The 23,345-nt window shown below is 48.9% G+C and overlaps 5 non-coding genes across 5 annotated transcripts; all 5 read left to right on the top strand.

Moving 5' to 3' along the window:
• The first annotated feature begins 298 nt into the window (after positions 1 to 298).
• On the top strand, positions 299 to 380 carry Trnal-uag (transfer RNA leucine (anticodon UAG)). Its single transcript has one exon. It is a non-coding gene; the product is annotated as a tRNA-Leu (tRNA).
• Positions 381 to 10,160: 9,780 nt separating this feature from the next.
• Positions 10,161 to 10,242, top strand: Trnal-uag (transfer RNA leucine (anticodon UAG)). The gene has a single exon. It is a non-coding gene; the product is annotated as a tRNA-Leu (tRNA).
• A 72-nt stretch (positions 10,243 to 10,314) lies between these two features.
• On the top strand, positions 10,315 to 10,396 carry Trnal-uag (transfer RNA leucine (anticodon UAG)). The gene has a single exon. It is a non-coding gene; the product is annotated as a tRNA-Leu (tRNA).
• Positions 10,397 to 15,332: 4,936 nt separating this feature from the next.
• On the top strand, positions 15,333 to 15,414 carry Trnal-uag (transfer RNA leucine (anticodon UAG)). Its single transcript has one exon. It is a non-coding gene; the product is annotated as a tRNA-Leu (tRNA).
• A 72-nt stretch (positions 15,415 to 15,486) lies between these two features.
• Trnal-aag (transfer RNA leucine (anticodon AAG)) lies at positions 15,487 to 15,568 on the top strand. The gene has a single exon. It is a non-coding gene; the product is annotated as a tRNA-Leu (tRNA).
• Positions 15,569 to 23,345: the final 7,777 nt, after the last annotated feature.

The following is a 23,345-nucleotide window of genomic DNA, read 5'->3' as shown; positions in this document are numbered from 1 at the left end:
TAGCGTCCCCTTAAGCGGGAGATCCGATGAATCCCTCCGGAGCTTCGCCCACTCATCATCATGCACCGCGTGGATATGCTGTGATTATTTTTAACAATGTATTCAGTATGGTACTTCAATTGCAAGCCAATACAGAAAAAAAATGTAGCGTGGCCGAGCGGTCTAAGGCGCTGGTTTTAGGCACCAGTCTCCTCGGAGGCCTGCGTTCGAATCCCGCCGCTGCCATATTGTGTCACTTTTTTTTACGTCCGCTCTTCGGCAAAAAGCGCACGCGACCGTCACTCGGCAGGAGAACAGTGGTAGCGTGGCCGAGCGGTCTAAGGCGCTGGTATTAGGCACCAGTCTCCTCGGAGGCGTGGGCTCGAATCCCACCGCTGCCATATTGTGTTGCGTTTTTACGTGCGCTCTTCGGCAAAAAGCGCACGCGACCGTCACTCGGCAGGGGAACAGTAGTTGCGTGGTCGAGCGGTCTAAGGCGCTGGTTTTAGGCACCAGTCTCCTCGGAGGCGTGGGTTCGAATCCCAATTTTTGTACTCACTTTGACGTGTGTGTTTCTCACGCGGTTGGTGGATCAGGTGGTTGCGCTATATTCATTCGAAGAAACTTTGGCATTTGTGTGCAGTCAGTGTTTTCGTGTGAAACTGGGCGCCTTTTAGTGCCGGATTTTTGTTTTTGCGATAAGGATTTCCGTGTCATTTGTGTCTACGCGCCGAATATCGAAACAGACCAGCGATCCTTCTTTGAGCGTCTTGAAGCGTACGTAAACTGTCAGAAGGTGGTAATACTGCTGGGCGATTTTAACTGTGTATGCTCTGCTGACGATCGCGCAAAATCTTCACACGTTCGCGACAAGAGTGCTGAATTGCTAAATGCGGTGGTGCACGATTATGACTTGGAAGATGTCGGTAGTGTCTTCGCCAGCGGTACTCACCCGCAGTTTACTCACTTCCAGCGTGATAGCCACGCTCGGCTAGATAGATTATATGTGTCAGCTGAATTGGTGCCCTTGTGTAGTGAATATGATGTGCAACCCATTGCATATAGCGATCACTGCTTGGTAACTGCCCCCTTTGGGAAAAGACAGATCAAACACACCTTTAACTGGGACCTCTGGAAATTGAACGTGCAGTTGTTGGATGACGATGGTTTCGTTGATGCTGTTGCGAAGGAACTAGAAAGCCTGATTTCAGTCCAACTAGAAAGCTTCGCCATTAAATGGGAAGAATTTAAACAGAAAGTTAAAACTATGGCTATTGAAAGAAGCAGTGCACTTCAGCATAACCTGAAACAGGCAGAAACAAACCTTCGCCAGCAACTGCAATTTTTTATAAGCATGGAATGTGTCCAGCCTGGTGTGTATACTAAGGAAATAAAGGAAGTAAAAACTGAACTCGAAAGGATAGACTCTGAGAAGTACAAAGCGGCCGTTGTGCGATCAAGGTCGGAGAAGCTGTGGGCGGGAGAAGCGCCAACAAAACGAGCCCTCTCAGACGAGAAAAGGTACGCGTGTCGGAAGGAAATCCGCCAGCTAGCTAAAGGCAATGATATCACGTCCGACCAAAACGACATCAAGCAAGGGATCGCCGATCACTTCAAAGCCTTCTTGAGTCATCTACGTGAACCTAAAGATGGCTACCAGATGGAATTCCTTTCATTGATGCCAAGGCTAGATGAAGAAGTTAAGGCACGGCTAGAACATCCCATTACCCTGAGTGAGATTGAGTGCGCAATAGACGAGTTGGCCCCCGGTAAAGCACCTGGACGTGATGGCTTAGGGGCCACCTTCTATAAAACTTTTAAGTCTGCGCTGGCTCATCTCCTCCAACTAGTTATTAGCGAAGCGTACGACCGAAAAAGATTGCCCTTGTCTTTCACAACATCGCATATCGTACTAATCCCGAAGAGTGATGATGAAAAGAAACGCTTGTTGCCTGGCTCATATCGCCCGATAACTCTAGCCAACGTTGACTATAAGATATTCACGAAAGTTTTAGCAAAACGACTGCAAAGTGTCATCAAAACATTGGTAGGGCCGCACCAGACTTGTGGCATTAAAGGCCGCAGTATTACAACAAATGTACATGTGGGTCGAAGTGTGCTAGAGTGTTGCGATGCGATTGGCGATTACGTCGCGATGATGCAGATCGATTTGGCAAAAGCCTTCAACCTCGTCTCGCACAAGGCTCTACTATACATACTTGAACACACGAATGTTAGCAGTGTGATAATGGAAGGTGTCACGATGGCGTACAAAAACTGCTCAACGCCAATTATTCTTAATGGGGAGCTCACCGATAGCTTTCGTTTGCTCTCGTCGGTGCGTCAAGGATGCCCGCTTTCGCCCCTTCTGTTTGCTGCTTATCTCGAGCCACTCTGTTTGGCCATTAAAAACAACGAACGCATAGCAGTCTATCGACTACAGGAAGCACATGTTAAAATATTGGCGTATGCCGACGACATCGCGATTTTCTGCACAGATAAAGCGAGCATAATAGAGGCAACTGCTGTAGTCGAAAAGTTTTTCAATTCAACTGGAGCCCAGATAAACTGGGATAAAAGTTATGGCTTCTGGCATGGGAGTTGGGAAGACAAGCCGGAGACCTTTTCTCCATTGAATTGGTCAAGGTTACCTACACAGTACCTGGGGGTCCCTCTCGGAAGTTACCGTGAACCCGAACCGTACTGGCTCGACCAAGTTTCGACAGCAAAGGAAAAGGCTGACGGTTGGAGAGGCAAGCAAATGTCAATGTTTTCTAGAGCCACTGTTTGCAACCTTTTTTTAGTTTCCAAGATATGGTATTTTATGAATGTGTTGTGTGCTGCGCGGGTAAGCGTACAAAAAAATTCACCGCATTTTCGCCACTTTCATTTGGGCCTCTACCTGGGAGAGGATGAGTCGAACAAATTTGTTTTTCCCGGTCAAGAAAGGTGGGCTTGGTCTGGTTCACTTGTTTTTGCGACAAATTATGTCACGCTTTGTGTTTGTGCGGGATCAAAATGATCGCTTTCCTCGAACACTAATTCAAGTACGGCTGAGTAGACTTCTTCCGGGATTTGTTGTTTCGTCGGCTCAGAACATGCCGGGAACCTTGACTGGGTACCTGCGTGAAGTGGTTCTGGCGCATAGGATGTTGAATGTGCGTTTTTCGCTGCAGTATCTGTCCACCGTTACAAAAAAAAATTGTACAGAGGTCTTGTGGACACGATGCTACCTGTACCTTTGTACCGTTCGCCACACCGTGGAGGCCCCGGACAGGACGTTCTAAAAAGAGTCAAGAAAATGGCAGTAAGGCCATCAACTAAGTCTTTCTTTTTCAAATTACATACAAACACACTTCCCGTTAAGACCTGGCTTCATAGCAAGGGTGTTTTCATCCCCTGGACAACCGACTGCTTTTTATGTAAAAAACCAGAAACAATAGAACATGTTTTCCTAGATTGCTGGGACCCGATCTTTCACTGGGACGTTCTGCAGAGAACGCTGAAGAAACAGTTACCTCTGGACCCGTATGCAATACGCTTCTTGCCAATAGATACCTCAGAGGAAGTACCGTATGATCTCATTATGGTCCTGGGCCTCCACGCGATGTGGAAAACTCGCATGCAATTTGAACATGCAGACATCGTTGTGACACCGGTGCGAGAACACTTCATTGAGAGTGTTGTTTACCTGAGAGACGCGTACAAAGTACTGCCTGATCCACCACAATGGATGTCTGTATGGATGAACTGGTGTCACTGAAAAGAGTTTAGTGCTCTGCTAGCCAAAGTGTGGCTGGCACGTTTTATCCTTTGTAACCCTTGAGTTTGTACGTCGAAGACGGCAATAAAGAAAAAAGAAAGGTAGCGTGGTCGAGCGCTCTAAGGCGCTGGTTTTAGGCACCAGTCTCCTCGGAGGCGTGGGTTCGAATCCCACCGCTGGCAGATTGTGTTGCGTTTTTTACGTCCGCTATTCGGCAGAAAGCGCACGCGACCGTCACTCGGCAGGAGAACAGTGGTAGCGTGGCCGAGCAACAATGTACAGAGCGATATACAGTGGAGGAACAGTACAGGATGTCCTTAAACGGGTGAAAAGAATGGAGGTACCTACTGGGGCAAAAACATTCTTTTTAGGCTACACACAGGAACACTGTCAGTGAAGACATTCATGGAAGAACGCGGCTTCCTTGTACCATGGGGCCCACACTGCTTGATTTGCAAGCAACCTAAAACTCTAGATCATGTGTTTTTGCATTGCTGGGAAGGGGTGTACTTCTGGGACGTCCTAAAACGGACAATCAAGAACGAGTTTCCGTTGAATCCGCATGGGATCAGGTACTTACCGATTGAGAATGAGGACGGGGTTCCATACGACCTAATTATGGTCAGTGGCCTCCACTGTTTATGGCGGGCAAGAATGGCTGGGTACCATTGGGACCCCGATGCTAGGCCTGCTCGTACTTATTTTCGAGAAAGTATGTCTCGTTTCATTGAAATTAAGAAAATACAAGATTGTGTACCCGATTGGCTGTCGAGGATAGAACCTCTGACAGCTTTAAAAGAATTTTAGTTTGACAATGCCAGTTCATGTTGGGCGGATGGCTTTCATGTTTTTCAGTATGTTCTTTAGGTGTTCTTTTTGTGATGTCTGTTTCTATACTGTGTGCATTGTACATTGTCAAAGACCGGCAATAAATAAAAAAATAGTAGCGTGGCCGAGCGGTCTAAGGCGCTGGTTTTAGGCACAAGCAGTAAAGATCCAGAGACCACTCAGCACATCCTAATGGAATGCGACGGGATCCACCCAGCGAGAACCGTAGGTAACGTGCAACTCCCAGAAGCGCTTGGGTTTAAAGTGGAAGGAAACATAAACAGATCAGCCGTAGAGATAAGCAAGAGACGATTAGAGTACTGGTGGAAAAAAAGCAGGGAAAAGATCGATACGACCTGATCTCTTAAAATCATAGGCAGCGGTACAAGCTAAATTTTTGAAAAAGGTATACAAAAATGCGAGATAAAGATCATGTGTAGTATACCTGATTAAATCAAGCAGGCTAGGTGACTATTTGTCGCCACACCGTTTCAAAGGGGATGCCAATAAATCATCATCATCATCATCAGTCTCTTCGGAGGCGTGGGTTCGAATCCCACCGCTGCCATATTGTCACTTTTTTTACGTGCGCCATTCGGCAGAAAGCGCACGCGATCGTCACTCGGCAGGAGAACAGTGGTAGCGTGGCCGAGCATTCTGCTTCCGGCCACCGAGCGTGACGGTTCGTAGGATCATGGCCTCTTCATGGGCAGTGACAGCGGTTACTTTTGGCCGCGGTAACAGGACTAACGACGATAAGGAATACCCGTTTATTCTGCCTCAATTGCCAAAAGGACGAGTGGCGATTAACACCGTGTTTTTGCACGGGGATGTGCGTGCCAGACCCTACAAGGTCGAGGATTTTAGGGACGCCCTGCTGCCGACGGGCTTGCTACCGGAGGTGGTGTGCATAGGGGCGTACCAGATAAACCTCCTCTGGGCGGTGACCCTCACGGATGCAACCGCCACGAAACGGCTGATAGCCCACAATGAACTGCAGGTGAAGGGACGACGGTGCGTTATCGTCGTACCACAGGACCAGCAGGTGAAGCTTAGGCTTCACTGGCTACTGTACGGCGTGGCAGACGAGGACATCAGGACTGCGTTCGCGGCTTTCGGCAAGGTGGAGGAGGTAAGCCGGGAAAGGTGGCGCGTCCAAGCTATGGGGCACAAGACGTCAACCACCAGGACCGTGCTGCTCAAGCTGAAGAGCGGCGTCAAAGTGGAGGACCTTCCTCATCAGGTCCGCGTCGGCGGAGAGTTGGCCTTGGTGGTTGTTCCCGGCCGGCCTATGCAGTGCTTGCGTTGCCAGGGCACGAGACACGTCCGCCGGGAATGTAAAGTCCCCCGCTGTTTACGGTGCAAACGTTTCGGCCACGAGGACGCTGACTGCGTGAAATCATACGCCGCCGTGACGGGCCCGGCTGCGACTGACGTTGCGGCAGAGAACGTCATGGACGTGTTGGAGGCGGAGGACGCTGCCAAAGGAGCCGGAGACCCGGTGCCACTGGCGACGATCGGAGCTGCGTTGGCCGGGAACGCAGACGGCAAGGAGGCTGAGGCCGCTGCGATTCCGAGTGCGTCGGCACAAGTCGCGACTACAGAAGATCAGGCGACGGGGGGCGTTAGTGGAGATGCACGACAGCAAGGCAATGCAACAGGACGAGGCCGTCAACGACGACGACCGGACTACGACTCCCGCTCCAGTCAAGCGCACCCACGACAAGACAAAGGACCGAGATGAGGGTGCAACGAGCTCCAACGAGGGACCGCCGACAAAGACGCCTCTTGGGAGGCGAATGGGCTTCAAGCCAATGCCCAACATCCCGCCGGAGAAAACGCCTGGCGACAAAGCGCCTCCCCCGAACAACGCCGGCAAGCCGGAAGGTTCCGGAGACGGCTAGCCGAGGGCTAGTCGTGAAGGGTAAGCACCATGCTCCGGGCCTACTTCATTCTTTAGTACAGCGTGGCACCTGACCCGTCTCTCAGTATTGCCACACTAAACGTGCGAGGCTTGGCGGCTAGCCGTAGGCAATGTCAAGTACTACGGTTGATCACTGACTACGACATAGACGTTTTAGCTGTCCAGGAGACCAAGGTAGACGGGGAGGAGGAGACCGGGAGCATGGTGCGGCGTTTCACGTCTAGATATTATGCGGTCGTGAGCCACGCGGTAGGGACGTCCGCTGGATGTGTCCTGTTTGTTAAGAAGTTGCCAAACCTTGTAGTACAAAGTGTGTTTTCATGTCAATCCGGAAGGATTGTATTTTGCGATTTTGTTTTTTGTGAAGTTCAATTTCGAGTTATATGCATATATGCGCCAAATAGTGAAGAAGAACGGGCATTATTTTTTCCGAATCTTTTTAAGTATATTAGCAGTGAAAAGTGCACGCTTTTGTTGGGAGATTTCAACTGTGTTTTGAGTGCTCGTGACCGATCCAATAATGGTGGTATCCGCGATAAAAGCAGTCATATATTGTCTAAGCTGATTAGCGAAAATGAACTAGGCGATGTATGTGAGTTTCTGGAGGGAGAGCGGGAAGCGATGTATACGCGATTTCAAGAGAGTAGTCATTTGCGGTTAGACCGTTTGTACATGTCACAGGATATGATTCCAAAGTGCCACAGTTATTCTGTTGCACCTGTGTCGTTCTCAGATCACTGCTTGGTGAAGTGTAACATAGGTATGAAGAAGAAGAGCGAATCTTTTAACTGGAACCTATGGAAAATGAATGCCTTACTACTAAAAGACGAGCCATTTGTAGAGGCAATACATGAGGCCGTTATGGAAGTATGCGATGAACGTACTGAAACCATAGCAGAGAAATGGGAATGATTCAAACAGAAGGTAAAAATGAAAGCAATAGGAAGATCGAGCTGCTTAAAGTTTGAGAGGGAGATGAAAGAAAGAGACTTACGAAAGATACTTAAGCAGCTGATAGCGCTGGAATGCAAAGAGCCAGGGCAGTACAAGCAAGATATGCGAACCATTAAAGAAAAAATTGAGCAGTTGGACAAAGAACGCTATCAAGGCGCGATTGTGCGCGCAAGAGCAAACGCATTAGTAGCGGGGGAGACGCCCACCAAAAGGGCGCTTGGACTTGAAAAAGCTCATGGTCGACGTAATCATGTCGATAAGATCTTGTGGAACGGCACACTTGTCGACGATAATAAGAGCATAGGCCGAGCGTTTTTAAACTATTACCAGTCGCTGTTTTCATTTCAAGAAGCCAATGTAGATGAGTTTAAGAAGGGTTTTCTCGGTCGCATGCCGCGATTGAGTGACGACACGAAGGACCGATTAGAAGGGAATATAAGAGAACACGAAGTCGAAAAAGCAATAAATGATTTGAACACTGGTAAATCAACCGGACCTGACGGTCTCAGCGCGTGCTTTTATAAAGCTTTTAAGAAAGAACTGTCGCCCCTGCTAACAAGCCTGTTTAACGCTGCCTATGTGAACAAAACTTTGCCGCCTTCCAGGTGGTCCAAATTTCCGGAGTCCCCCACTACGGCGTGCCTCATAATCAGTACTGGTTTTGGCACGTAAAACCCCATAATTTAATTTAATTTTTTTGGTAAAGCGCATACCATCCTGTTACCTAAGAGTGACCAAGCGGAGAAACTTAGGCTAGTTACGTCTTATAGGCCGATATCTCCAACTAATGTCGATTATAAGATTTTTATGAAGGTTTTGGCAGCCAGACTGCAAACAGTCATCAAAGAAATAGTCGCAGACCACCAAACGTGTGGGATCAAAGGGAGGTCAATTTTTTCGAATATTCACACGATGCGGTGCGTGCTCGAGTGCTGTGACATAACGTACGACGGCGTCGCAGTGCTTCAGCTGGACCTAGAGAAAGCCTTTGACTCTGTGTCTCATGATATTTTGTTTGCCATTCTAGATCACGTTAATGTTGGTGCCATCATCACTGAGGGAGTGGCGTTGGCGTATCAGAACTGCACAACATGCTTAAATGTGAATAAATCATTGGGGGCCCCCATTAACATCATGCGTTCTGTGCGTCAAGGCTGCCCCCTCAGTCCTCTTTTGTTTGCAATTTAGATAGAAACGATGTGTTTGGCAATAATTCAGAACGAGCAAATACGAGGTTATAGCTTGGCAGCCACGGAAGTCAAGCTCCTGGCATATGCAGATGACATAGCCGTGTTTTGTACAAACAGAGAAAGTGTAACAGAAACGATACGCGTTTTGAAGCAGTTTTGTGATGTGACGGGCAGTAAAGTGAACTGAGGTAAGTCCCTCGGTTTGTGGCACGGAGAGTGGTCTTCGGCCCCGGACAACTTCGCGAATGTGAGCTGGGTGAAAATCCCCACCAAGTATCTCGGTGTTCCCATGGACAGTTACAAACATAGCGAGGGATACTGGACGAACCAAATAAAAGAAACAAGAGAAAAAGCAGACAGGTGGAAAGGCATCAACCTGTCCATTTTCGCAAGGGCAACCGTATGTAATATGTTTTTCATTACGAAGTTGTGGTACGTCATGCAGACGTTGTTTTGTTCAATGGTAAACGTGCAAAGGTTGCACAGAGTGTTCGCCGTTTTCATCTGGGACTCCAACTGGGAAAGATGTAGCCGAACAAATCTGTTCAGGCGGGTGAAGGAAGGGGGGCTGGGGTTGGTGCATCTTTTTGTACGACAGCTTGTCAATAGATTTTTGTTTTTTCGAGATGTGCGTGATCCATTTTTGCGTACGGTATTACAGCTCAGGTTAAGAGCCGCTTTGCCGGCACTCATTGTTATTACCTATAGTATGCCAGGAACGATTCGCGGCTATCTAAAAGAAGTTGTCGATAGTGTGCGCTTTCTTTCTGTGCGTTTTTCTTACGATTATTTATCCGGCGTGAAAAGAAAGACGTTATATGGAGATGTATGCGATATTGTATTCCCAGTGCCATTGTACAGAGCGGTATAGAGTGGAGGACCAGGACAGGATGTCCTTAAACGGGTGAAAAGAATGGAGGTGCCTACTGGGGTAAAAACATTCTTTTTTAGGCTACACGCAGGAACACTGTCAGTGAAAACATTCATGGAAGAACGTGGCTTCCTTGTACCATGGGGCTCACATTGCTTGATCTGCAAGCAACCTGAAACCATAGATCATGTGTTCTTGCATTGCTGGGAAGGCGTCTACTTCTGGGACGTCCTAAAACGGACAATGAAGAAGGATTTTCTATTGAGTCCGCATGGGATAAGGTACCTAGCGATAAACAATGAGGAAGGAGTTCCATACGATTTAATAATGCTCCAGGGCCTCCACTGTTTATGGCGGGCAAGGATGGCTGGGTACCATTGCGACCCAGACGCTAGGCCTGCACGTATTTATTTTCGAGAGAGTATGTCTCGCTTTATTGCAATAAAGAAAATACAAGATTGTGTACCCGATTGGCTGTCGAGGCTAGAACCTCTGACAGCTTTAAAAGAATTTTAGTTAGACAACGCCAGTCTATGTAGGACTGGTGGCTTTCATGTGTTTCAATATGTTTTGTAGGCGTTATTTTTGTGATGGCTGTTTCTATACTGCGTGTTCTGTACATTGTCAAAGACCGGCAATAAATTTAAAAAAGGTAGCGTGGCCGAGTGGTCTAAGGCGCTGGTTTTAGGCACCAGTCTCCTCGGAGGCGTGCGTTCGAATCCCACCGCTGCCAAATTGTGCTGCTTTTTTTACGTCCGCTATTCGGCAGAAAGCGCACGCGACCGTCACTCGGCAGGAGAACAGTGGTAGCGTGGCCGAGCGGTCTAAGGCGCTGGTTTTAGGCACCAGTCTCCTCGGAGGCGTGGGTTCGAATCCTACCGCTGCCAGAATGTTTTGCGTTTTTTACGTCCGCTATTTGGCAGGAAGCGCACGCGACCGTCACTCGGCAGGAGAACAGTGGTAGCGTGGCCGAGATTCCGCTTCCGGCAGCCGAGCTGTGCGGACGTGTGAATCATGGGCTCCGATGGAGCAGATTTTGCGGCTACCAGCCGCGGTAACAGGCTTATCGTGAACGAGGAAGTGAGCTATCAGTTTATTTTGCCACCTCTGCCCAAGCGACCTGTTCTAAAGAACACCGTGTTTTTGCATGGCGACGTGCGAGCAAGGCCCTACAGGGTCGAAGACTTCCGAGACGTGCTCGTCCCGACTGGATTGCTACCGGAAGTTGTGGCCCTTGGCGCCTACCAGATCAATCATGTTTGGGCGGTCACCTTCTCGAACGACGAGGCGGCGAAGAAACTGCTGGCATTGAAAAAACTCAACGTGAAAGGGCGTCGCTGCGTAGTCGTCGACCCTCAAAACCAACAGGTACGCCTTCGCCTTCATTGGTTGCTGTACGGGGTGGAGGACGAAGACGTAAAGACAGCGCTGGCAGCCTTTGGCAAGGTCATTGAAGTGACGCGAGAACGATGGCGCGTCAAAGGCGTCGGAGATAAGGATTCCACGTCTAGAACTGTTCTTCTGAAACTGAAGAGCGGAATGAAAGTTGACGACCTTCCGCACCAAATCCGAGTTGCAGGTGAACTGGCCCTTGTCGTGGTGCCTGGACGGCCAATGCAGTGCCTACGGTGCAAGGGTGTAGGGCATGTCCGTCGCGAGTGCAAGGTGCCGCGATGCTCGCGATGCCGTAACTTTGGCCACACTGAAGATCAGTGCGTACGCACGTACGCCACAGCCGTGGGGCCACCAGCAAGCGAAATCGCTGCAGTGATGAGAATGGATGCTGCTGAAGCCGAGGATGCCGCCAAAGGGGCGGGTGACCAGGAGAGTGCCAACAACGCGGAGGCGACAACAAAAACAGAGGGAGAGACGAAAGGCGTCCTTGTTACCCCCGAAAAGAAAGAAGAGTCATCAGGTTCTTCGGAAGAACTGGAGAAAGGCAGCTAAAGCCGCCTTGTATCTGATGATGCCACGTACGTCGCAGGAGGTGGGGATTCGGCCCAAGACAGCGACGCTATGGAAGTGAGCGGCAACGCTGCCTTCAAAAGGCCGCTTGACGTCACCGACGGGAATGCAACTGCTAAGAACCACGCTGACGGGCCACCTGCAAAGACAACAATAATACGAAGGAGCAGCGTCAAGCCCTGTCCAAACATACCTCGGGACAGGAAGGAGGGTGACAAGCCACAACCGACTACGGACCATGCCAGACCACCGGACGGTCCCGGGGGCGTCTAGCCGCTGGCTAGACGTTGCGGTGAGCACGATGCTTCGGGCCTTTCTCTCTTTCCCGTAGTAGCAATGGCATCCAACCCGACGCTTAGCTTGGGCACGCTAAACGTGAGAGGTCTGGTCGCCAAGCGTAAACAAAGCCAAGTGTACCGGATGATGGTGGACCAAGACCTCGATGTTCTAGCCGTGCAGGAGACAAAAGTCGAAGGGGAGGAGCAGACCCGGGGCATGGCGTTAAGGTTTACGCCTTCGTATTACGCGGTAGTGAGCCATGCCAAAGGAGCGTCGCAGGTGTTATTTTATTTACTAAGAAGCTGCCCGGGCTATTGATCGAAAATTATATTTCGTGCCCTACTGGCAGACTAGTGTACTGCGACTTTGCTGTTGGTAATGATTCTTGGCGGGTGATATGTATATATGCACCCAATATATGCGATGAACGCAAGATGTTTTTTCCGCGTTAAAGGCGCGCATAGAAAAGTCATTATTATGGGAGATTTTAATTGTGTACTCAGCGATCGAGATAGAACAGGCAAGAGAAGAAATGATAAAAGCTGTCATGTCCTCACTGAACTATTAGCCGAGTGTGACTTGGACGACGTGGCTGATTGCCTAGTCGGAACACGCCAGGTTCAATACACGCACCTCCAAGGCAATAGTCATGCTCGTCTTGACAGGATATACGTGACACTAGACGTTATACCCATATGTCGCAGCTACGATGTCATACCTATTTCATTCACCGACCACTGTTTGGTCAAGACATGTGTTGGACGCAAAGGAAAGGGCAACACTTTCACGTGGGAAATGTGGAAAATGAATTCCAAATTGTTAAAGGACGAGCTCTTTCTAAGCAACGTACAAGAACATTTGAAGGAAGTAGAAAACAACAAAGTGGCGCAAATCACTGAAAAATGGGAAATTTTTAAACAACACATTAAGTTAACCGCCATCGACCAATCCTGTAAAATAAAGTACGAAGAAAGAGCTAAAGAGAAAGAACTAAGGGCAGTGTTGGAAAAATTAACGGCCTTAGAGTGCAGCTAGCCGGGCGCATACAAGGACGATTTACGCAGCATCAAAGCGAAATTGGAGCTATGCGATGAAGAGCGATATCGAGGAGCGATTATACGCGCAAGGGCAGAGGCATTGACAGCAGATAAAACGCCAACTAAACGCGCGCTAGGTCTGGAGAAAACGCATGCCCGGCGCAATCACATAGATACTATTGAAGTAGATAGTAATGAAATAACTGACGGTGAGGAGATAGCACAAGCGTTTTTCAAGCACTTCCAAGAACGTTTTGCATCGAGAACTGTTGACGTAGACGCCTTTAGAGCTGCGTTTTTGGGGCGTATGCCGCAATTCAGCGACGAGACGAAGAACAGGCTCGAGGCACCGATATCAACTCATGAAGTTGAAAAAGCAATTGAAGATTTAAAAGCCGGAAAATCACCCGGTCCGGATGGCCTTTGTGCCGATTTTTATAAACTGATTAAATCAGATCTATCGCCTCTACTCGCTGACGTGTTTAACGAAGCGTATGAAGTAAACGCATTGCCACATTCTTTCGGGCAAGCGCACACTGTACTAATCCCTAAGACTGACCAGCCTGCGAAACTGAAACGTGTAACGTCGTACAGACCAATATCACTTACCAACAGTGATTACGAAATATTCATGAAGATAATCGCAGACAGGTTACAAACAGTAATGGAAACCATAGTAGGTCGGCACCAAACATGCGGAATCAAAGGACGAAGCATTAACACGAACGTACACATAATGAGATTGATTTTGGAATGTTGTGACGCCTTAAGGGCGCGAGTTGCGATTCTTCAACTTGACTTGGAGAAAGCTTTTGACTGTGTTGCTCACAGTATTTTATTTGCCATTCTTAAGCATATAAATGTCGGGTCCATAATTACTGACGGGGTAGCCATGGCGTACGGGAACAGCACAACTAAGCTTATAACTAACAAGACATTGGGGGCCCCCATCAGCATTCAACGTTCCGTGCGTCAAGGCTGCCCAGCCAGCCCACTTTTGTTCTGTATTTATCTGGAGAGTTTGTGTTTGGCAGTCATTGAGAACAAATGTATTCGTGGGTTTACGATGCAAGCGTCAGAAGTCAAACTCCTCGCCTATGCTGATGGCGTAGCCGTGTGTTGCATAGACAAGGAGAGCATTTTACAGACGATAAATGTTGTCAAAAACTACGGTGAAATCACAGGTAGTAGAGTAAACTGGAGCAAGTGCCTGGGTATTTGGCATGGAGAATGGCCTGAGGCTCCTGCTATATTTGCGAATGTGAAGTGGTCAACAACGCCAGTAAGGTACTTAGGCGCACCACTCGAAGCTTACAAACAGAGTGACGAATACTGGCAGGGCCAGCTTAAAAGTGCTAAAGAGAAGGCTGAGGTGTGGAAAGCCAAATACCTTTCAGTATTTGCCAGGGCTACTGTATGCAACTTGTTTTTCGTCGCTAAGCTATGGTACGTCATGCAATTCATTTTCTGTAACAGGGTCAATGTGCAGAAATTCCACAGAGTTTTTGCCGTGTTTGTGTGGGGTTCCGGATGGGAGAGATGTTGTCGCAACAATTTGTTCAGACGGGTGAAAGATGGAGGATTAGGGCTGGACCACCTGTTTGTTAGGCAATTTGTTGGACGTTTTATTTTCTTTCGAAACAACGATGATCCATTTTTGCAAACAGTCCGTAGAGTTAGACTCGCGCACTAGTTGCCAGAGTTGATTGTATGCTCCCAAGGTGTGCCGGCGGCAGTGTTTGGTTTCTACAGGGAAATTGTATTCAGTGCTCGTTTCCTTGCTGTACGGTATTCGAAAGAATATTTGTTTAAGGTCTCAAGGAAAAAGCTGCGCAACGACATAATGGACAGCCTTTTTCCCCCGCCTCTGTACAGAGCCATATACAGTCGAGGCCCAGGCCAGAATGTTTTTAAACGCGTCAAACGAATGCAGGTACCGCCAGGTATGAAAAGTTTCTTTTTCAAACTACACACAGGTACACTTTCAGTTGCAACGTTTCTAGAAGAAAGAGGCTTTTACATGCCATGGGGCTCACAATGTATAATTTGCAAACAACCTGAAACCATAGACCATGTTTTCTTACACTGCTGGGAAGGAGTATACTTCTGGGATGTTTTACAGCGCACAATAAAGAAAGAATTTCCTCTAGACCCACATGGCATCAGATTTTTGCCGATAGATGACGATGACAGAACACCTTTTCATCAGATTATGCTGACTGGCCTCTACTGTATATGGCGCTCCCGCATGGCAGGTTTCTATTGCGTTCCCGATAGAAGACCAGCCCGTGTGTATTTCCGGGAACAAATAAGACGTTTTCTTGATGTAGTTGCAACACAAGAGTGTCCTCCACCTTGGATGGCCAGGATGGAACCCCTAGCCAATCTTAAGGAATTCTGAACAAAGCCTGTTACAATATGATAGGCTGCATGTGCTTATTATTTATACTTAAAAGATGAGAAGTCCATCTGTGTTTGTACATATGTTAGTTATGTTGGTATTCCTATGTACCGCTGCTTACGGGTAATAAAGAAAAAAAAAGGTAGCGTGGCCGAGCGGTCTAAGGCGCTGGTTTTAGGCACCAGTCTCCTCGGAGGTGTGGGTTCGATTCCCACCGCTGCCAAATTGTGTTGCTTTTTTTACCTCCGCTATTCGGCAGAAAGCGCACGCGACCGTCACTCGGCAGGAGAACAGTGGTAGCGTGGCCGAGCGGTCTAAGGCGCTGGTTTAAGGCACCAGTCTCCTCGGAGGCGTGGGTTCGAATCCTACCGCTGCCAGAATGTGTTGCGTTTTTTACGTCCGCTATTCGGCAGAAAGCGCACGCGACCGTCACTCGGCAGGAGAACAGTGGTAGCGTGCACGCTTGACTTGGATGCACTCCCCCACCGCCTCTCTAATTATTTTACCCAAATACCCTTGATCTAGAATGCACAAAAGAATTTCATGAGGCACCCTGTCGAACGCTTTCTCAAGATCAATTTGGAGCATCGCCACTCGTGCACCCATTGCGTCGCAACATTCGAGAATACTCCGTGCTACGTGTATATTAGAGAAGATTGTCCGGCCTTTAATGTCACACGTTTGATGAGGCCCCACGAGCTCCTTAATAACTGTCTGCAACCTCTTTGCTAAACTTTTCATCATTATCTTATAATCACCATTAGTGAGGCATATTGGGCGGTAAGAAGTTACTCTGCGCAATGCAACGAGGTCTTCTGATTTCGGTATAAGAACAGTGTGTGAAGATGAAAAGGACGGCGGTAATACCTTGAGCTCGAATGCCTCGTTGTATACATCGGCTAATACGGGCGAGATCGCTCCTTTCAAATATTTATAGCAGGCTGAGGTCATACCATCAGGGCCCGGGGACTTCCCCGGATGCATACTTTCAATAGCACTTTTCTCTTCCTCTTGTGAAATAGGTTCCTCCAATATTTCTTTCGTGTTGTCGTGTAGTTTTGGCATCAACGTTAAAAAGTCCTTCTTTAAACGGTCAATGTCAACTGAACAGTCGGCGAATAAAGCTCTGTAGTGCTCAAAGAAAGCGCGCTCAATATCTTCTGCTGCGTCGCTGACTTCCCCACCGTGTTCAATTTCCGCTATCTGAGCACCGTCAAAAAGAGCCCAACGCTCTTTTTGACGGTGCTTCTCCCATTATCAGCCTTTCAGCCCTTGCCTTTACCATAGCACCGCGGTATCTTTCGATATCGAACTGTTCTATTTTACGCTTCAGTGCGCGAATATCATCTATGAACATGCCGGGCATCCTACATTCTTCACTGGTCAATTTTTCCAGGCTCCTGCGCATCTGTTTTTCTTCAATTCTTTTTTCTCTGCATATCGCACTCGCGCGCTCTATTGCTTTCATTTTGACCGCCTGCTTGAAGTTCTCCCATTTTTCTCTGTGTGACATGTTACTCACAGCTTTCATTTCTTCAGCTTGCTTCATTACGTCCGCCATAAACATTTCATCGCTTAGTAATTTCGAATTAAATTTCCATAGTTGCCACAGGAAGCCCTTCTTACTTTCTTTCGCGCTTGCTACTAAAAAGCTAACCAAGCAGTGATCACTAAATGAAATGGCGCTCACTTGGTACTCCTTGCAAAAGGGTATCAAATCAAGGCTTACATATGCTCTATCTAGGCGAGCGTGGCTGGCTGCCTGAAAGTGGGTGCACTGTGTAGTCCTCCCACCACCAAGACATTCAGCCACGTCCTCCAAGCCATCGTCCCTTAATATCTCGTTTAGGACAACGGTGCTTGCGTCCTTGTACGGTCGCGGGATAGTTTTATCGCGGGCTGAAAGAACGCAGTTGAAGTCGCCGGTAATAATGGCAAGCCTATTACACCGGGTATACTGTTTTAGCCGTTCGAAAAATCTGCGTCTTTCATCAGCAACAGTCGGCGCATACAAACAAATTACACGCCACTCCAATGAAGAAAACAAAAAAATCACATACAATAAGCCGACCGGACGGACATGACGTAACGGCTTCTATTCTGGCTCCAAGACTCTGCCGGACGAACAACACACAGCCGGAAGAAGTTCCCACAGCATGGCTCACTAGAGCACAGTATCGCGCTAAGAATTGGCGCACCATGCCCCCGGTTTCCTCATGGCCCTCGACTTTCGTTTTCTGCACAGCTAAAATGTCCAGGTCAAAGTCGCGTACTAGTCGGTAGAGTTGATTCTGTTTCCTGCGTGAGGCAAGCCCACGCACGTTTAAAGTTGCCACACGAATCGACTTATCCATTAGCATCATTGTGAGGCGTTGAAGAACCCGGGGGCATGACGCTTTCCTCACGACTGCGCTTTGCTCATGAATGCCTTGCCACGGTACAGTCCTCACAGCGGCAAAGGCGGCGTTTCCGCCGTCTTGCGCTCCGTCAACGTGTTCGGCCGTGGCCGAAAGGGAGGACGCCGCACGGGAGTCGTTTTCGCAGGGTGCTCGTCCGTTGCGCCAGCACTAGTTCCCTTCTCGTTTTCACCGGCGTCGTGGGGCCGCTTCCCAGCCGCACTGGCACTGTCACTGTCAATACCGGTCATCGGCTCTGGCTCGGAGGGGGTCTCTACGGCTCCGCCGGACGAAGTGTTGCCGGTGCTACTTGCATCACCCTTTTCAGTCCGCCCTTCTACGGCTTCATTTGGAAGCCCGGCTTCGGGCTTGCCTGGCGCTTCACGGCGGGCGTCCTGTTGAGTGCTCTGCGAACCATCTTGGGTAGCCGAGTTTCGGCTCACTCCTGCTGTTTCCTCCGAGTGTGCCTCATCCATGAGGTGATCCGATGCGTCGTTTGCCTGGACTGGTACGGTCACGCTGGCGTATGTCCTTGCGCAATCCGCGTCATCGTGGCCGAAGCGGCGACAACGATTGCAGCGCGGCACCTTGCAGTCGCGACGTATGTGTCCGGTGCTCTTGCAGCGCAGACACAGCGGAGCGCGGCCCGGGACAACAACGAGAGTCAACTCTCCGGCAATCTTGAGCTGATGTGGGATGTCATCGACTTTGACGTCGGTATGCAATTTTAGTCCCACTGAGCGTGTCGTCGAGCCCTTTTCAGTGACGCCTTGTGCTCTCCACTTCTCTCGCGTCACTTCCAACACTTTCCCGTAGGGTGACAGGGCCACACGTACGTCTTCGTCGGTCACGCCGTGCAGCAACCAATGCAACTTTAAGCGAACCTCGCGGTTATTTGGATCAATGAGCAAACATGGGCGATCCTTTACCTTCACGTCGACGGCGGAGAGCAATTTCTGAACAGCTTCAGCACTCGTCATTGTCACAGCCCACACGTAGTTCAACTGATACGCCCCCAACGCCAAAACGTCGGGGAGCGCACCAAGTTTGGCCAAAGTGTCCCGGTAGTCTTCGACACGGTAGGGCCAGGCTCTGGGATCGCCGTCCATGAAAACGGTGTTCGCGACGATGCGTCCGGATGGCAGATTTGGCAGAATGACCTGATAATCATCAGCACTAGACGCAAACAAACCTGTTACCGCGGCCTGTTTCGGCCGCCAGAACCGCTCCGTGGAAGCCAACCATTCCGCGACCGTGTCGCTCGAAAGCCGGAAGCAGAATGCTCGGCCACGCTACCACTGTTCTCCTGCCGAGTGACGGTCGCGTGCGCTTTTTGCCCAAGAGCGCACTTAAAAAAAGTGACACAATATGGCAGCGGTGGGATTCGAACCCACGCCTCCGAGGAGACTGGTGTCTTAAACCAGCGCCTTAGACCGCTCGGCCACGCTTTTTTTTTTTCTTTACTGCCGGTTTGCAACACATTTACAGATATCAAGAAAAACAATGTAAAGAAATTTAAAAGCGCCTGCCACACTTAGGCTGACGCTAGGTATTTAAAAGCACTTGATAGATGCCAGTTCATCTAATACTGAAATCCATTCATTGTCCTCGTTTCTTGCCTTGTACACCTCTCGCATTTAGAGCATGCTCTCTATAAAGTTTTCCCTTGCAGATTGGATTTTAATATGGTCATGGCGTACCGCCATTCGAGTCTTCCTGAGACTATGAAGACACAATAACATGAACATATCATGAGGCACTCCATTATCATTAGATGTAGGGAGAAAGCGGATTCCGTACGGCGTCACCGGTAGTTCCTTCTTTAATGTACAGTCGAGTGCAAAATATTAGAGACCACGGGAGCGGCGACCAAACTGCATGGCTGCGCCTTCTGACGGCTGCGCGCCGAAGTTCAAGAGCGCGTACTGCGCACGCGCGTCCTTTCTTACCTGCCAGCCTGCTCGTTCGCTCGCTTCAACCGCGCACGCACCGGAACGCATGAGAGAACGCAAGGTGTCCCTTCTGCAGTCGCCGTCGAATCGGCCGAGTGTTGATATCGTCATATCGTGACGAAAGCACTTCATTTGCACTGGCAGCGCTCGGAGCGCGCCACTCTCAGCGCCTTGCTTGTTGACGCTCCGCGGCGCGAAAAACATGTTTCGCGTCACTTTTTCTGACATCGAGTTTTGAGATAGGTCAGAAAGCGGCGATGTCTTTTGCGCTCCACTTCCTAAAACTTAAGCAGGATGCAATTGTTTGTGGTACTCAGTACAAGTATCATGTGCCCAGACACATGCGTGAAATGACCGAATATCGAGCAGCTGGAGAAAAAATTAAATTATGGGGTTTTACGTGCCCAAACCAGTTCTGATTATGAGGCACGCCGTAGTGGGGGACTCCGGAAATTTGGACCACCTGGGGTTCTTTAACGTGCACCTAAATCAAAGTACACGGGTGTTTTCGCATTTCGCCCCCATCGAAATGCGGCCGCCGTGGCCCGAGCAGCTGGAGAGAAGAGCCATGGAGAAGAACAGGGAATCATCGCAGATTTGTTCTCAGAATCAGCAAACGAAAAAAAAAAATCACCGGCGATTACGATAATCCCTAATGCGAAATTTGAGCGCACCGCTATACGTGTTTTCATTTCCCGATATATTGGATGTCCCGGACATTCTGCCTCATGCGGCGCGTTGCAAACGATCGAAGTGTGGCGCGACTGCCTCGCATAATTTGGAGATCGCGAGGGCCAGCGCGTGGGTGACACGTGGGTGCGATTCAGACCTGCTGCCGCCGAGTGACATCCCAGACGACGCGCGCTACTCTGCCCATACCTACTTCACCGTAGCCTCCGGCGTTTTCCTCTTCGCGTTTTTCATTACCCCGCAGTGAACCACGTTGGCTCTTTCATAGTTCGCTCGGTTACGCCGCCGGCAAACGCCGACGCTAACGTTGGCAGCAGCAAAGGGCGCTTAAGAGCTGTGCTCTGAAAAAAGTGGAAGATGGAGATGCAAGGCCGTTTAGCGCTTTCAATAAAAGGTCAGATGTCCATCGGCGGCCATGACTTGCTTCACACGGAGCAGCTTAATTTACCGCATTGAATCGTTGAGACCTGTTTCGTGGAACCATTAAGGGAGGTTTACAAGCATCATTGTGTTTTTCGCTTGCCTTGTTCTGTAACATAGCGTACCAAACTCCATGTGAACACAATTCAATTCGAAGTGCTCGATTAAATTTAAGTCCCATGTAAAAACAAAACAAATTTTAAAAACTCCTTAGTTAGACTCAATACATTGAGACATTCCGTGTTGCGGTACAAAGCATGTCTGGCGTTTCATAGCCCCGTAGCTGAGCGGGATGGTGATCTTTATTCTTCCCAATAAACTATGCATTACAGTGAAGTCAACCCGACAGATCGGACACTCGTTAATTGCCCGCGTGCCTTCGACGCAGCTGCAGTAGCATTCGATTTGTAATTTTATGTTTGGCTTCGTAGTCTTTTGTGTGCAGTAATGAAAAGCGATAGCTCGGAATAGATGTGACCATGACAGAGCTTATCACCTACACAGGCTACCTATAGCTATTGGAAAATCTCGTTGGTCGAAAGACTATAAGAATGAGTGCTTAAAGACGCTGTTTTCTCTTCTTCAAGAATGTCGCCACGGATTCCACTCGATGAGAGCAGGCGCATAGTTGATTTAAGCATCCAAGGCTTTTCGCAACGGGTCATCTGCCGGCTCCTTGAAAGGTCAAGAAATGCGGTGAGCCGTGTCATCCAAGCATATAAAAAAAAAGAAAGGCGAATCGTAGATAGACAGCGTAGCGGAAGGCCTAGATGTACGGAAGATGAGGTCGACAGATTAATTATTGCAACTCTAGTAGCTGATCCATTTCTATCAGCAAAAGGCATAAGAGACGCCCTGCAGCTGAACATCTCCGTTTGGACCATCCGCAGAAGATTGGTTGAAGCAGGGCTTATGAATTGCGTCGCGGCCCAGAAGCCCCACCTCAAGGATAGGCAAAGGACCCTGCGACTAGTTTGTGCGGGCTGTGCAAACATGGACGTCAGCTGAATGGGAAGAAGTCGTGTTCAGCGATGAATCTACATTTTCAAGCCGCTGGGACCAAAAACGGCGAGTTTAGCGCCCACTAAACTGCAGGTAAGAAAATTTGCAGTTTGTTTCCATTTTATACAGTGCTATTACTATTGCAGTTTTTGCTATAGAACTCGTACTTAGATTTAGTTGCACGTTGAAGAACCCCAGGCGGTAAAACTTTATCCTGAGTCGCCCACTACCACGTGACTGATAACAACATTGTCGTTTTAGTACGTAAAACCCCAGAACTTAATTATTTTAATTGGTTCATAGAATGACGATTACCTACACCTCCTTTACTTTTGTGAGACGCTTCTTCGTGAGCGCCTCTCGTCAAAACATTAGCACTCAAACCTCTGTGTGCATGTTGTTTTCGTATATAGTGCCCCATTATTATACAGGAGTAGCAGTTGTTTTCGAGAGGTTTCTTACAGAATGAATCGAAGGCACGTTACCTAGATTTTAAACTTTTCACGCCGTCCGTGGTGATCTCACTCAAACATTGTTATAGCTGCAAGTTAAACAGCAACGCCTAGGCAGAAATTGACCACCATGCCATTGTTCCTTTAATAAAGCTATCTTTGTTCTTTTTGTCATTTTCTTCCCTCATCAGGTTTTCAGCGTTGTTCACGTAGAGGAACTTTGCCAGCGGACGATGCGCCGTGAGTGTGTGGGCCGCCATGAGCAGAGAAGGACTCGGTCCACTGATCCTCATCGACGGCAAGTTCACGGCTTCGGCATACTGTTCACTTATTGAGCGGGAATTGCTTCCATATCTTCTGGATGGCCCGTTCAAGGATGGATTCTGCCTGTTTCAGCATGACAGGCGCTCTATCCATACTGCTCGCAGTGTGAAATCCTTGCTTGATGACTATGGAGTTCGCACGCTGAAGTGGCCACCTGTCGGAGCGGACCTTAATCCCATGGAAAATATCTGGGGTCTCGTCAAACGCCGACTTGCGTCGCGGAACCTAGGAAGTGTGACAAAAGACACCCTGTGGACTGCAGTGCGTGAGGAGTGGGATGCGCTTCGTGCACGCCCAGAGCTCGTGGCTGCACTATACGAATCCATGCCACTCCTTGTGGCGCAAGTGATTGCCGCTGATGGGAATATGACCAAGTATTGAAAGCGGTCACCCACCATGCATCTCCGTCACAGTTTTTTTTTTCTCGGAAGCAGAAAATAAAACCTACGATTATTCCCCGTTCTTCTCCGGGGCTCTTCTCTCCAGCTGCTCGATATTCGGTGATTTCACGCATGTGTCTGGGCACATGATATTTGGACTGAGTGCCACAAATAATTGCATCATGCTTAAGTTTTAGGAAGTGGAGCGCAAAAGACATCGCTGCTTTCTAACCTTATCACAAAACTCGATGTCAGGAAAAATGACGCGAAGCATGTTTTTAGCGCCGCGGAGCGTCAACAAGTAAGGCGCAGAGAGTAGCGTGCTCCGAGCGCTGCCAGTGCAAATGAAGTGTTTATGTCACGATATGACGATATCATCACTCGGCCGATTCGACGGTGACTGCAGAAGTGACACCTTGCGCTCTCTAACGCGTTCCGGTGCGCGAGCGGTTGAAGCGAGCGAACGAGCAGGCTGGCAGGTAAGAAAGGACGCGCGTGCGCAGTACGCGCTCTCGAACTTCGGTGCGCAGCCGTCAGA

The sequence above is a fragment of the Dermacentor silvarum genome, chromosome 4 (assembly GCF_013339745.2).
Source record: "Dermacentor silvarum isolate Dsil-2018 chromosome 4, BIME_Dsil_1.4, whole genome shotgun sequence".
NCBI lineage: Eukaryota > Metazoa > Arthropoda > Arachnida > Ixodida > Ixodidae > Dermacentor > Dermacentor silvarum.
The sequence above is the reverse complement of the archived record's forward strand: the minus strand, read 5'-3'. Positions and strand labels throughout refer to the sequence as shown.